Raw genomic sequence first — 12,786 nt, forward strand, 5'->3', positions numbered from 1 at the left:
CTGACTTAGCTGCCGCTTCCCAATTTAGACCAGAAGGCTCCAGAATGGAAAGGGTTGCAAAACTTTGAGAAGTTCTCTGTTGTCTGCACAAGAGAGAGTGTGGTTAAGTCCAGTATCATGAAGCACAGGATTAAGCATTCCCATAACCTGTGTTATTTTGTTTCTGATGTTTTATTTTTTTTGATTAGAGTATAATTGCTTTATAATGTTGTGTTTGTTTCTGCTGAACAACAACCTGAATTAGCTATGTGTGTGTCAGTGTATCTATCTATCTATCTATATATATGTATCTCCTCCCTCTTGAGTCTCCCCCAGTCCTACCCCTCTAGGTCATAACAGAGAACTAAGCCAAGTTCCCTGTGCTATACAGCTGCTTCCCACTAGCTATCTGTTTTACACATGGTAGTGTATATCTTCAAAAACAAGATAGCATATATGTGTGTGTGTGTGTTAGTCGCTCAGTTCTGTCCGACTCTTTGCAATCCCATGAAATATACATGCATGTGTGCATGCATGCTCCGTGGCTTCAGGCTTGTCCGACTCTGTGTGACCCTATGGACTGTAGCCTGCCAGGTTCCTCTGTCCCTGGGATTCTCCAGGCAAGAATACTGGAGTGGGTTGCCATGCTTTCCTCCAGGGGATCTTCCTGAACCAGGGATCAAACCTGTGGCGTCTCCTGCATTCTCTGTATTGCAGGAGGATTCTTTACCACTAAGCCACCCAGGAAGCCCCATATACATACATACATACATACATACATACATACTGCTGCTGCTGCTAAGTCACTTCAGTCGTGTCCGACTCTGTGCGACCCCAGAGACGGCAGCCCACCAGGCTCCCCCGTCCCTGGGATTCTCCAGGCAAGAACACTGGAGTGGGCTGCCATTTCCTTCTCCACATACATACATACATACATATATATATATAGAGAGAGAGAGAGAGAGAGTAGTATTTACATAATATATGCGGTGCTGTGCTTAGTTGCTCAGTCCTGTCCGACTCTTATGTGACACCATCGACTGTAATCCACCAGGCTCCTCTGTCCATGGGGATTCTCCAGGCAAGAATACTGGAGTGGGTTGCCATGCCCCCCTCCAGAGATCTTCCCAACCCAGACATTGAACCCAGGTCTCCCACATTGCAGGCAGATTCTTCACCATCTGAGCCACCAGGGAAACCCAAGAATACTGGAGTTAGGTAGCCTAGCCCTTCTCCAGGGAATCTTCCTGACGCAGGAATCGAAGCAGGATCTCCTGCATTACAAGCAGATTCTTTACCAGCTGACCTACCAGGGAAGCCCTTACATTATATATATATATATATATATATATATATATATACACACACACACACACACACACACACACACACATATATATCTACAAGTTTGTTCTCTATGTCTGCCTCTCTATCCTGCCCTACAAATAGTCTAATCAGTACTATTTTTCTAGATTTCATATGTATGCGTTAATACACAGTATTTTTCTGACTCCATGCTATATGACAGACTTTAGGTTCATCCACATCACTACAAATGACCCACTTTCGTTCCTTTTTATGGTTGAGCAATATTCCATCATATATGTATACTATATCTTCTTTATCCATTCATCTGTAGATGGACTTTTAGATTGCTTCTGTGTTCTGGCTTTTGTAAATAGTGATGCAGGAGAAGGCAATGGCACCCACTCCAGTACTCCTGCCTGGAAAATCCCATGGATGGAGGAGCCTGGAAGGCTTCAGTCCATGGGGTCGCTGAGGGTTGGACACGACTGAGTGACTTCACTTTCACTTTTCACTTTCATGCATTGGAGAAGGAAATGGCAACCCACTCCAGTGTTCTTGCCTGGAGAATCCCAGGGACAGGGGAGCCTGGTGGGCTGCCGTCTATGGGGTTACACAGAGTTGGACACGACTGAAGTGACTTAGCAGCAGCAGCAGTGAACATTAGGATACATGGTTTTCTCAGGATATATGCCTAGTAGTGGGATTGTTAGGTCATTTGGTAGTTTTTAGTTTTTTAAGGAACTTTAATTGTTCTCCATGGTGATTGTATCAATTTGTATTCCCTCCAAGAATGCAAGAGTTCTCTTCTCTCCACACTCTCTCCATAAGCATTCCTATAACTTTTGAAAAGAGGAAGATGAGAATGACTCTATATGTACATTTCTACTCTTCACTTTTGCAAAAGTAAAAACGGACTCAGGGAAATCTGTAATCTCATTGTTACTGTTACTGGCTAGGGTTCTTGGCATCCTTGCTGCTGCTGCTGCTGCTGCTAAGTCGCTTCAGTCGTGTCCGACTCTGTGCGACCCCAGAGACGGCAGCCCACCAGGCTCCCCCGTCCCTGGGATTCTCCAGGCAAGAACACTGGAGTGGGTTGCCATTTCCTTCTCCAATGCATGAAAGTGAAAAGTGAAAGTGAAGTCATTCAGTCGTGTCCGACTCCTAACCACCCCATGGACTGTAGCCCATCAGGCTCCTCCATCCACAGGATTTTCCAGGCAAAAGTACTGGAGTGGGGTGCCATTGCCTTCTCCGCTTGGCATCCTTACTGAATAGAAATTGACCTGAAGCCAGACAAGAAATCCAGGCAAGGCTTTATTGGGCCCCCTGTTGCAGGAAGAGGGAGTGGTCTCCCACTTTTTGGTCTCTTTGTATCTCTTGTCCAGAATTTGCCCTAACTGCACATGCACACAGCTACTTTTAGTCCCATATAGTTTGTTTGTATTTTGTTGCTGGGGGAGAGGTGTGTCCAGGAGCAAGCATTGCAGCACTGCAGCAAAGGGTCCTGGGTCCGAGGCCTGTCTCACTACTGGCAGATGATTTTGGAACGTTTGACCCAGTGAAGGATCCAGTATAATGTAAGTACTTATCATGGGAAAATATTAAAATGTAAGGCCAAGGTAGAATTATAACGATTATTTTAAAACAAGAGGCTTAAAAAAAAAAAACAAAAGAAAACAGAAACAATGATTACTTGTATGTAGAAAATTGTATTAATATGTTTATTGATTTTCCATTTTATCATTTTGAAGTCATAATTATTACACACTGAACAGGTTAATTTGAATATTTTGTAAGCAAATAATAAAGTCATGTTCCTAAAGATACTAGTTCAAGACATTTTTTTCTAAAATCCATATTTGGAGTTATTAAAGTTTATTGTTTGCCTCACAAATTCCTGTATCCATCAGAATAATTCAAAATCATGGATGAAGGTAAAAGCGCAGTTAAAAGTTTACTGCTATTTCATCTCCATGGTGACAAAAGATGATGGTTTTGATGGAAGAAAATTTCACATATTAAGAAACATGCTGGCTTATACATGATTTAACTGGAACTTTAGGCTAACCCAAACAGCCTATTTGTGGCCTATTAAATATGCACTGGGGATCTCCCTGGTGATCCAGGGATATTAAGACTGTGCTTCCACTGCAGTGAGCATGGGTTCAATCCCTGGTCAGGGAACTAAGATCCCAAGTGCTAACTAGTATAGCCAAAAAAAAAAAAAAAAGCATCATACATCTACTTCAACCATTAAAGTAAAAAATGCATTAAAAAATCGAGGATTTGTGGTTCAGATATTCCAAAGGGAGCCACGTGGCCACCATGGTCATGGTTTCAGACATGTGCTTGTATTACTGAGAAATTTTCTGAACTGTATCACATCCAAGGACACCAATGAGCCTTGCTGCCAGCAGCTGCCAGTTGCAACTTTATAGTCTCAAGCTCTCCTCTTGTACTATGTAACCATTTCAGACCTCAGTCAACCCTTACATGACAAGCACCCTTCTTTGTCAGCTCCAATCCTAATTATTGACAAATATCTTATGATTTGGGGACCTTCTGCCTTTATAACCCACCCCCATTTTGTAGTCCAGTGGAAAAATTCAAGTGCTTCTTGAATCTGTCTCTCTGAGGTTATGGTCATCAATCTGGCTTAAACAAAACTCTTTTCTCTTCCTTATATATATATGCTATATTAATTTATTATTTTTCTCCACTGTTTTGGCTCCTCCTATCTTCCACCTTTAATGTTCAAGGCTATTAAGTGCTTAAGTACTAACATATATTGAAATATGTAACATTCTTTCTTTTTCTTTTCTTTTTTTTTTTTTTTTGTGCACTGGGCCTCTTGCAGGATCTTAGTTCCCAGACCAGGGCTTGAACTTGGATCACGGCAGCAAAAGTGCAGAATTCTAGGCACTGTACCAGCTGGGAATTTCCTATGTAACATTCTTAATGCAGCATTCTCTTCACAATTTATGTTTGATTATTTTTAAGAATTGTTATATTTGATATATAGTCACATTTGCAAAAGAAACCATATTTGACCCTACATTTTAGGCACCAGGGTGCAATTCTCCTTGTAACTACGTGATTCTCGAGTTCTGCAATCAGAATAGCTCCTAATGTGATAGCAACTATTTGTTTTCTAACTTCCCAAGTCTTTTAATCTCTCTAGGTTTGGAGTTCCTCACATTAAATATTGAGAAATCAGTTAAACAATTTAAATAAACACTTAAATCGTTGCTTGAAGAATATTTAAAAGTTATTTTCAACTCCTAGCATCCCTTCCATCTCTTCCTCCATCCTGATGAGGCTGACACCGGCGAATGGAAAACACCGGCTACAGGTCTACTCGGTTCATTGGTGACGATGGGCCGCTTCCGCGATAGTCCGCTTGAGGGCGCTGCGGCGACAACGAGCGCCGGGAGGCGAGGAACGGACCGGGGGCGGGGATGGAGGGCCACGGACGTCGACGCCGGCGTGGGCGCGGGCGCGGTGCACACTGGGAGCTGTCACTAGGCCGTCCGGCTCCCGACCTCCGTGTCGCTGCCGCGGTTGCCAGGAGAGCGGCGCCGGCAGGAGCGGCCGAGCCCCCGGCAGGTAACAGCGTCCCCGCCCCGCCTCCCCCAGCGCGGCTGCGAGGCCGCGGCCTCCGGCTCGGAGCGGCCTCCCCGGCCCGGCTAGTCCCTGAGCAGCTGGGACGCCCGGTTGGTCCGCCCGCGGTAGCCTCGGGGGTGTTGCCGCCTGAACCCCGCCTGGAAGCCGCGAAACCCGCCGGCCGCCCGCCCCGTGGTTTCCATGAAGGCGGGACTGGCGGGCCGGGGCCGGGCGGCGGCGGCCGCGCGAGGGCGGCCCGGGGCCCCGGGGGCCAGAGGCGGAGCCGGGGCGTCGGGTGGTCGGGCCGAGCCTCCTGCGCAGGGGCGCGCGGTACGCGGGGTTGGGGCGGCGGTCGCACCTGTGTGAGCAGATCGCGCGGACTCACTTCTTTGTTGGAATCGAGGCATCATCATACTGTCTCTTGCATTTGGAGGGGTTCATGACTGAAGAGACGAGAATGCCCGCCCTGGTTAATAGTCCATGTGGGGGGTGGGGGCTGGAAAGGAGTGTAGAAGTTTATTAGAGGAAGTCACATTAGTCATAAGGAAGTTGTTAACAGGCATCACCTTTGATTCTCAAGCCTTTTAAAGTTGCACCATAACAATAGTCACTTGTTAGTTTTCCTTCATTCTCGCCTACCCAGGGGAGGAAAGGGGAGTAACACACAACTACTCTTTTAAAGTCAAATACATTATGTTTTGGTTATTCCTACACTTACAGAGTTCTGTAGGGTTTGAGAAAGAAAGATGGGAAAAATCTGGAGACTAAAGCAGTCAAAACATTTTTAAAAATAAATACAAAAAAGATAGGAAACTTAAGTTTTTGCCTGACAAGTAAGCCCTGAACTGTAGAAGGACAAAGATCCCTTAGTTTTGATGGTATTGGCTGACTTGATGTAGACATTATTATGTCTTGTGTTTTACTGTGGATTACACGTCAGTTTTATGTGCTGACTCTTCACCTGATAAACAACGGCTATTTCCTTGCGCTGACAGAAGTTACAACTAGAGTAAATTAAAACCAGTTGTAGTACCAATGCTTTCTTTTAAAATGATTACTTTCAGCTGCTCAGAACTAAATCATTCCCCAGAATTTAGTAGACAATAGCAGATCTCCGGGTGACCCTGATTATTAGGAGCCAGAGACTAGACTGTAAGAAGTAAAAATATCTAACTTAATATACAAACCTGGAAATGTAATAGCGTAACCAAAATGTAAATATAAAGTGAAAGTGAAGTCGCTCAGTGGTGTCCGACTCTTTGTGACCCCATGGACTTGTAGCCTATCAGGCTCCTCAGTCCATGGAATTTTCCAGGCAAGAGTACTGGAGTGGGGTGCCATTTCCTTCTCCACGGATCTTCCCAACGGAGGGATCAAACCCGGGTCTCCCGCATTGCAGGCAGACAGAATTAAATGTTTGAGTATATGCAGTCAAAGAAGTCCTATTTAGTAGTTAAACTACGTGAAAGAACTCTGGTCTGGAAAGGAGAGATTTCATTCAAGACCTTTGTTCTGCTGACCGGGTGTTATCTATCTAGGCCTCAGTTTTGTCATCTAAGAGAATTTCATAGAATCAGAGTTTTCCAAACTATTTTCCCTGAACACTCTTCTGAATCCATTAATGCTCTTACTACCTCCAAACAGAGTTCTGTAGCAAATAATATGGGAGCAGGCATGTCCTGTGCTTAGCTGCTCAGTCGTGTCCAAATCTTTGCAACCCCTTGGACTGTAGCCTGCCAGGCTCCTCTGTCCTTAGGGATTCTCCAGGCAAGAATACTGGAGTGGGTTGCCATGCTCCCCTCCAGAGGATCTTCCCAATCCACGGATCAAACCTGGTTCTTCTGCATCGCAGGCAGATTCTTTACCTTATTCTTACCAGGCAAGCTCCGTATGGAAGAACATTAGTTTAGATCAGGCTTAACTTTTCATTTGCTTTTAACCACAAGACTTCTAGCCCTACTGTGCTAATACACACATAAACTTCCAGAGTGGAAGCTTCCAGGGAAAGGTTATCGAAGCATTTCTCAAACGTACATGGCCAGAGAGCGAATTTTGTCGTGGCCAACATGTTAACATCTCCTGGAGTATAATTACATAGAATACCCATTTGAAAATTACTGTAGTTGAGCAGACTCCCCTTTCATCTCTAAAATTTCCTACATTATATGCTTCTGTGGCCTTCAGCTTCAGCTTGCTAGAGCATGAAGATCAAATGCCAACTCGCTAGACCAAAAGGCTTCTATTTGCCTTAGTACTGTAACAAGGATTCACATGGGTTACTGTGAACTTTAATGCATTAATTTATGACAGAAGGGCATCTTCTTTTTTCTGGCCTCTTGATGCTTCTCTATAACTGTAATTACCTCATTTTGGAATTTGATTTTATGGTTAAGTTATTGATCTTATTAAGAGTAGCATAAAGTTTTGACAAGTAAAGACTTGTCACGGATTCTTAAAAACTGAAATGTGACAAAAACCACGTGAAATGTACTTGATAACTAAATAATTTTAAGAGCTAGATCTCTGGAAAAAGTTAAAGGTTACAATGTAAAGTCTAAGGCAGTTATTTCTAAATTGCTTAGGAACAAGATGTAAGTGTTGAATACAGTCTCCAACTCTTTTGCAAAATTCTGTCCGGTGTCAGTAGCACACAACTAGTGTGGCTGCTTCTGTCTATTCTTTGTTGGTTTGTTAGGGGTGAGTACTGTTAATATGTTAATGTGCTCTTTTGTTTGAGGGAATGAGGCACAGTGCATTTACTTTTAATAGGCAGGCCATAATTTTTGTAAGTTCTCTTTCTGAGAAGAAACTCTTAAGTAGAAGTAGTAGTCATTGTTCACTCGCTCAGTCAAGTCTGACTCTTTGTGACCCGAAGGACTGCATTGTAGCACAACAGGCTTCCCTGTCCTTCAGTATGTCCCAGACTTTGCTCAAACTCATGTTCATTGAGTCAGTGATGCCATCCAACCATCTCATCCTCTGTTGCCCCCTTCTTTTCCTGCCCTCAATCTTTCCCAGCATCAGGATCTTTTCCAGTGAATCAGCTCTTCACATCAGGTGGCCAAAGTATTGGAACTTCAGCTTCAGCATCAGTCCTTCCAATGAATATTTAGGACTGATTTCCTTTACAATTGACTGGTTTAATCTCCTTGCAGTCCAAGGGACTCAAGAGTCTTCTCTAGCACCATAGTTTGAAAGCATCAGTTCTTCAGCATTCAGCCTTCTCTGGTCCAACTCTCACATCCATACATGACTACTGGAAAAACCATAGCTTTGACTAGGCAGGCCTTTTTTGGCAAAGTGATGTCTCCACTTTTTAATGCATTATCTAGATTTGTCATAGATATTCTTTCAAGGAGCAAGCATCTTTTAATTTCGTGGCTGCAGTCACTGTCCACAGTGATTTTAGAGACCAAGAAAATAAAGTCTGTCACTGTTTCCACTTTTCCCCCATCTGTTTGCCATGAAGTGATGGGACCAGATGCCTTAATCTTAGTATTTTGAATGTTGAGTTTTAAGCCAGCTTTTGCACTTTTCCTCTTTTACCTTCGTCAAGAGGCTTTTTATTTTTAGTTCCTTTTCGCTTTCTGCCATTAGGATGGTGTCATCTGCTTATCTCAGGTTATTGATATTTCTCCCCACAATCTTGATCCAGCTTGTGATTCATCCAGCCCGGCATTTCACATGATGTACTCTGCATGTAAATTAAATAAGCAGGGTGACAAAATACAGCCTTGATGTAGTCTTTCCCAATTTGGAACCAGTCTATTGTTCCATATCCGGTTCTGACTGTTGCTTCTTGACCTGCATACAGATTTCTCAGGAGGTTGGTAAGGCGGTCTGGTATTCCCATCTCTTTAAGAATTTTCCACAGTTTGTTGTGATCCACACAGTCAAAAGCTTTAGTAGTCAGTGAAGCAGATGTTTTTGTGGAATTCTCTTGCTTTTTCTGTGATCCAGCAGATGTTGGCAATTTGATCTCTGGTTCTTCTGCCTTTTCTAAATCCAGCCTTTACATCTGCAAGTTCTCGGTTCATGTACTGTTGAAGTATGGACTGCTATTTTTGTGTACAGCTTTTATTGAAAATGTATTATATGCAAGTGAGTACTTTTGATCCCCTTCTCCAAATTGGGATTTCCCTTCTTGTATTGTGTTTACCTCCCCTTCCCCAAGATATCCAAGCCTGAAGCCTCAATGATTGTTCATTGCATAGGTCAAAGATACAGTATCACACTTACCAAGGAAAAATTTACATGTAATAATGTGCACTCGTTTTATGTGTACATTACATACACACTCGTGTAACCACCACCACAATCAAGATTTGGAACATGTCACCCACCACTCAGGCCTGTATTGTTATGTCTTTGTTCTCTTTGAATTTCTCCCTGTTTCTACATGTGTGAATCATAACTATTAAGTTCTAGCTCAAGCGCCACTTTGTGAATCTTTTTTGCCTTCTTTCTGGCTTTCAGATTTACATTTCTTTGAACATTTTTCCTATCCTTCATGATGGCAAAACCAATGGCATGCTCATGTAAGCACTTCTATTTGTTGACCAAATGGATAAGTGCAGTATTTCTCAAACTTGTTTAAATCATTCTTATATCATCTTCAAACTTTTCACCCATGTCTGCATACATCCTGTATTTGTTGTGTTGTTCAGTCGTTAAGTCTTTCTGACTCTTTGTGACCCCATGGACGGCAGCACACCAGGCTTCTTTGTCCTCCACTATCTCCTGGAGTTTGCTCAAATTCATGTCTGTGGAGTCATTGATGGCTACTAACCATCTCATCCTCTGCCACACCCTTCTCCTTTCACCTTCAGTCTTTCCCAGCATCAGGGTCTTTTCCAATGAGTCAGTTGTTCGCATCAAGAGGCCAGAGTATTGGAGCTTCAGCATCATTCCTTCCAGTGAATACTTTCTGTATACTTATTTCATATTTATCAGTGGAATTATTAACATAATTTTTAAAGGAAACTTGAAGTAACCACCATAAATAAAAAACAGGTATCTGAGACATCCTGAAGTAGTCAGAGGAGCTGAAAAAGGAAGGAAGGGAGAATGACTTCCTCACCTGATTCAGTGTCACTTAAGTCACTTTTTAAAAAAAGTCTCCTCTTTTATGGAGTTTTACATGAAGAGGCAAGAAAATGAATTCCCTACTTTTGTTCTACAGAATACACTGTGTGTCTCAACTAGTTGAGGTTATTTACCGGCATAGATGTGTATGATGCACTCAGTGTCTAAATTGCCAGTATTTTGTGTTCATGAACAATGAATTCAGGTGAATAGACTTATTTAGTTTGGTACTACTGTTTTCCAAAAACTAATTTACCTGACTGGTGATACTAGGTTTATCAGAGCAATAACTTGGTGCTCAGTCAGGGGTCAGATTACTGTTAATCGAAAGTTCTGGGGTACAATGTCAATTTGAAAATAAGATAAGAGCACTTTGGATGAATATTTTTATTTCATAAAAGAGCCTTCACCCCAGCAGGAAGTTTCTTTTCTGTGTCTATACTATAAAATTAAGCAGCGTAATAGAAGCAGTGCAGATAAACTTATCATTTAAAAGTGATAGCTGACTATAGTCTGAAAAACTACAAAAGCACACCAGACTTGGTCCTTTGCATTATATACATAAACTCCATTATACATGTAAACTCCCTTGTACACTTACGTTTCCAGCTGGTTTTGTTTGTGCTGTTATATTATGAAAGGTACTGTAAAATATCAGCTGCTGCTGCTGCTGCTAAGTCACTTCAGTCGTGTCCTACTCTGTGCGACCCCATAGACGGCAGCCCACCAGGCTCCCCCGTCCCTGGGGTTCTCCAAGCAAGAATACTGGAGTGGGTTGCCATTTCCTTCTCCAATATCAGCTAAGCTACCTTAAACTCTTAAGATATGTGTTATTGCCATCAATCATATTTTTCAGATGGCTGGAGTTTTGGTTTTTTAGTTTTATTTATTCATTTTTTGGCTGCACTGCACAGCATGCAGCATCTTCGTTCCCCGCAGCGATCAAACCGTGCCCCTTGCGGTGGAAGTACAGAGTCCTAATCACTGAACTGCCAGGGAATTCCATGGAATTTTGTATGTTTTTATACCACAAATGCCACCCCAGTCTGCAGTTAGACTTTTTGCGTATATTCAGCATGATGATGAGCTATCACTTGACCCGGTGCCTTTTCATACATGCTTATCGTGTCTTACAATGTGTCTCAATTTTTTTGTATTTATTTCTATTTTTTTATTGAAGTAGTGTTGATGTACAATATTACATAAGTTACAGGTGCATGATGTAGTGAATCACACTTTTTAAAAGTTATTTTAAAATATTTAATATATTCTACATATTGTACAATAACTCCTTGTTGATTATGCCATACATACCAGCTTATACCTCTTAAATTTCCTGCCCCCGCCTGTATTGCCACTCTCCTCCTCCTCTCCCCACTGGTAACCATTAGTTCTCTGTTATCTGTGAGTTGACTTCTTTTTTGCTGTATTCATTAGTTTGTTGTGTTTTATAGATTCCACATGTAAGTGCTATATAGTATTGTCTTTCTGTGACTTGTTTCACTTAGCCCAACACCCTCCAAATCCATCCATGTTGCTGCATATGGCAAAATTTCATTTTTTTTTTATGGCTGAGGAATACTCCATTGTGTATATATATACCACATCTTCTTTAACCAGGGCTTTCCTAGTGACTCAAGTGGTAGAAAGTCTGTCTATAATGCAGGAGATATGGTTCGATTCCTAGACGGGAAATATCCCGTAAAGAAGGTAATGGCTACTCACTTCAATATTCCTGCCTGGTGAATTCCATAGACAGAAGAATCTGTCAGGTTACAGTCCATGGGGTCACAAACAGTCAGACATGACTGAGCAAATAACACTTTTCTTCTTTAACCATTCACCTGTTGATGATACTTAGGTTGCTTCCATATCTTGGCAATTGTAAATGCTGTTATGAACATTGGGGTACATGTATCTTTTTGAATTAGTGGGTTTGTTTCTTACGGATATATACTCAGGAGTGGCATTGCTGGGTCATATGGTAGTCCTATTTTTAGTTTCTTGAGAACCCTCCATTCTATTTTCCATAATGGCTGCACAAATTTACATTCTCACCAACAGTGAATAAGGGTTCCTTTTTATACATATCCTCACCAGTGTTTATTATTTGTGTTCTTTTTGATGAAAGTGATTTTTACAGGAGTGAAGTGATAATCTCATTGTGGTTTTGATCTTCATTTCCCTGATGATTAGCAGTGTTGAACATCTTTTCATGTGCCTGTCGACCATCTGCATTTCCTTTTTGGAAAAATGTCTATTCAGTTCTTCTGCCCATTTTTTAACTGTGTTGTTTTTTCTTGATGTCATAAGAGCTGTTTATATGTGTTGAATATTAACTCCTTATCAGGCATATCATTTACAAATAATTTCTCCCAGTCCATACTTTGTCTTCGTTTTGTGGATGGTTTCCTTTGCTGTGCAAAAGCTTTTCAGTTTCATTAGGTCCCATTTGTTTATTTTTGCTTTTGCTTCTTTTGCCTTAGGAGACAGTTGCAAAAAAATATTTGTACAGTTTATGTCAAAGAATGTCCTGCCTAGGTTCTCCTCTAGGAGTTTTATGGTTTCTAGTCTTACATTTAGGTCTTTAACCCATTTTGAGTTTATTTTTATATATGGTGTTAATAGAATGTTCTAATTTTTTTTCTTTTCCATACAGCTGTCCAGTTTCCCAAGCACCACTTCTTGAAAAGATTGTCTTTTCTCCATTGTATGTTATTGCTTCTTTTGTTATAGATTAATTGACTATAAATGCATAGGTTTATTTCTGGGCTCTCATTTCTGTTCCATTGATCTATGTGTCTATTTTAC

At 41.7% G+C, this 12,786-nt stretch overlaps 1 protein-coding gene across 4 annotated transcripts in view; it reads left to right on the top strand.

The window, feature by feature from the left end:
- The first annotated feature begins 4,806 nt into the window (after nt 1–4,806).
- DOP1A (DOP1 leucine zipper like protein A) overlaps nt 4,807–12,786 on the top strand; it is a 125,452-nt gene continuing 117,472 nt past the window's right edge. For all 4 annotated transcript variants that reach the window (XM_061427303.1, XM_061427305.1, XM_061427304.1 and 1 more), the window contains exon 1: nt 4,807–4,893. The gene's annotated coding sequence lies outside the window, so the exon portion shown is untranslated. The remainder of the gene's footprint in view (nt 4,894–12,786) is intronic.

This window comes from Bos javanicus, chromosome 9, assembly GCF_032452875.1.
Source record: "Bos javanicus breed banteng chromosome 9, ARS-OSU_banteng_1.0, whole genome shotgun sequence".
Lineage (NCBI taxonomy): Eukaryota > Metazoa > Chordata > Mammalia > Artiodactyla > Bovidae > Bos > Bos javanicus.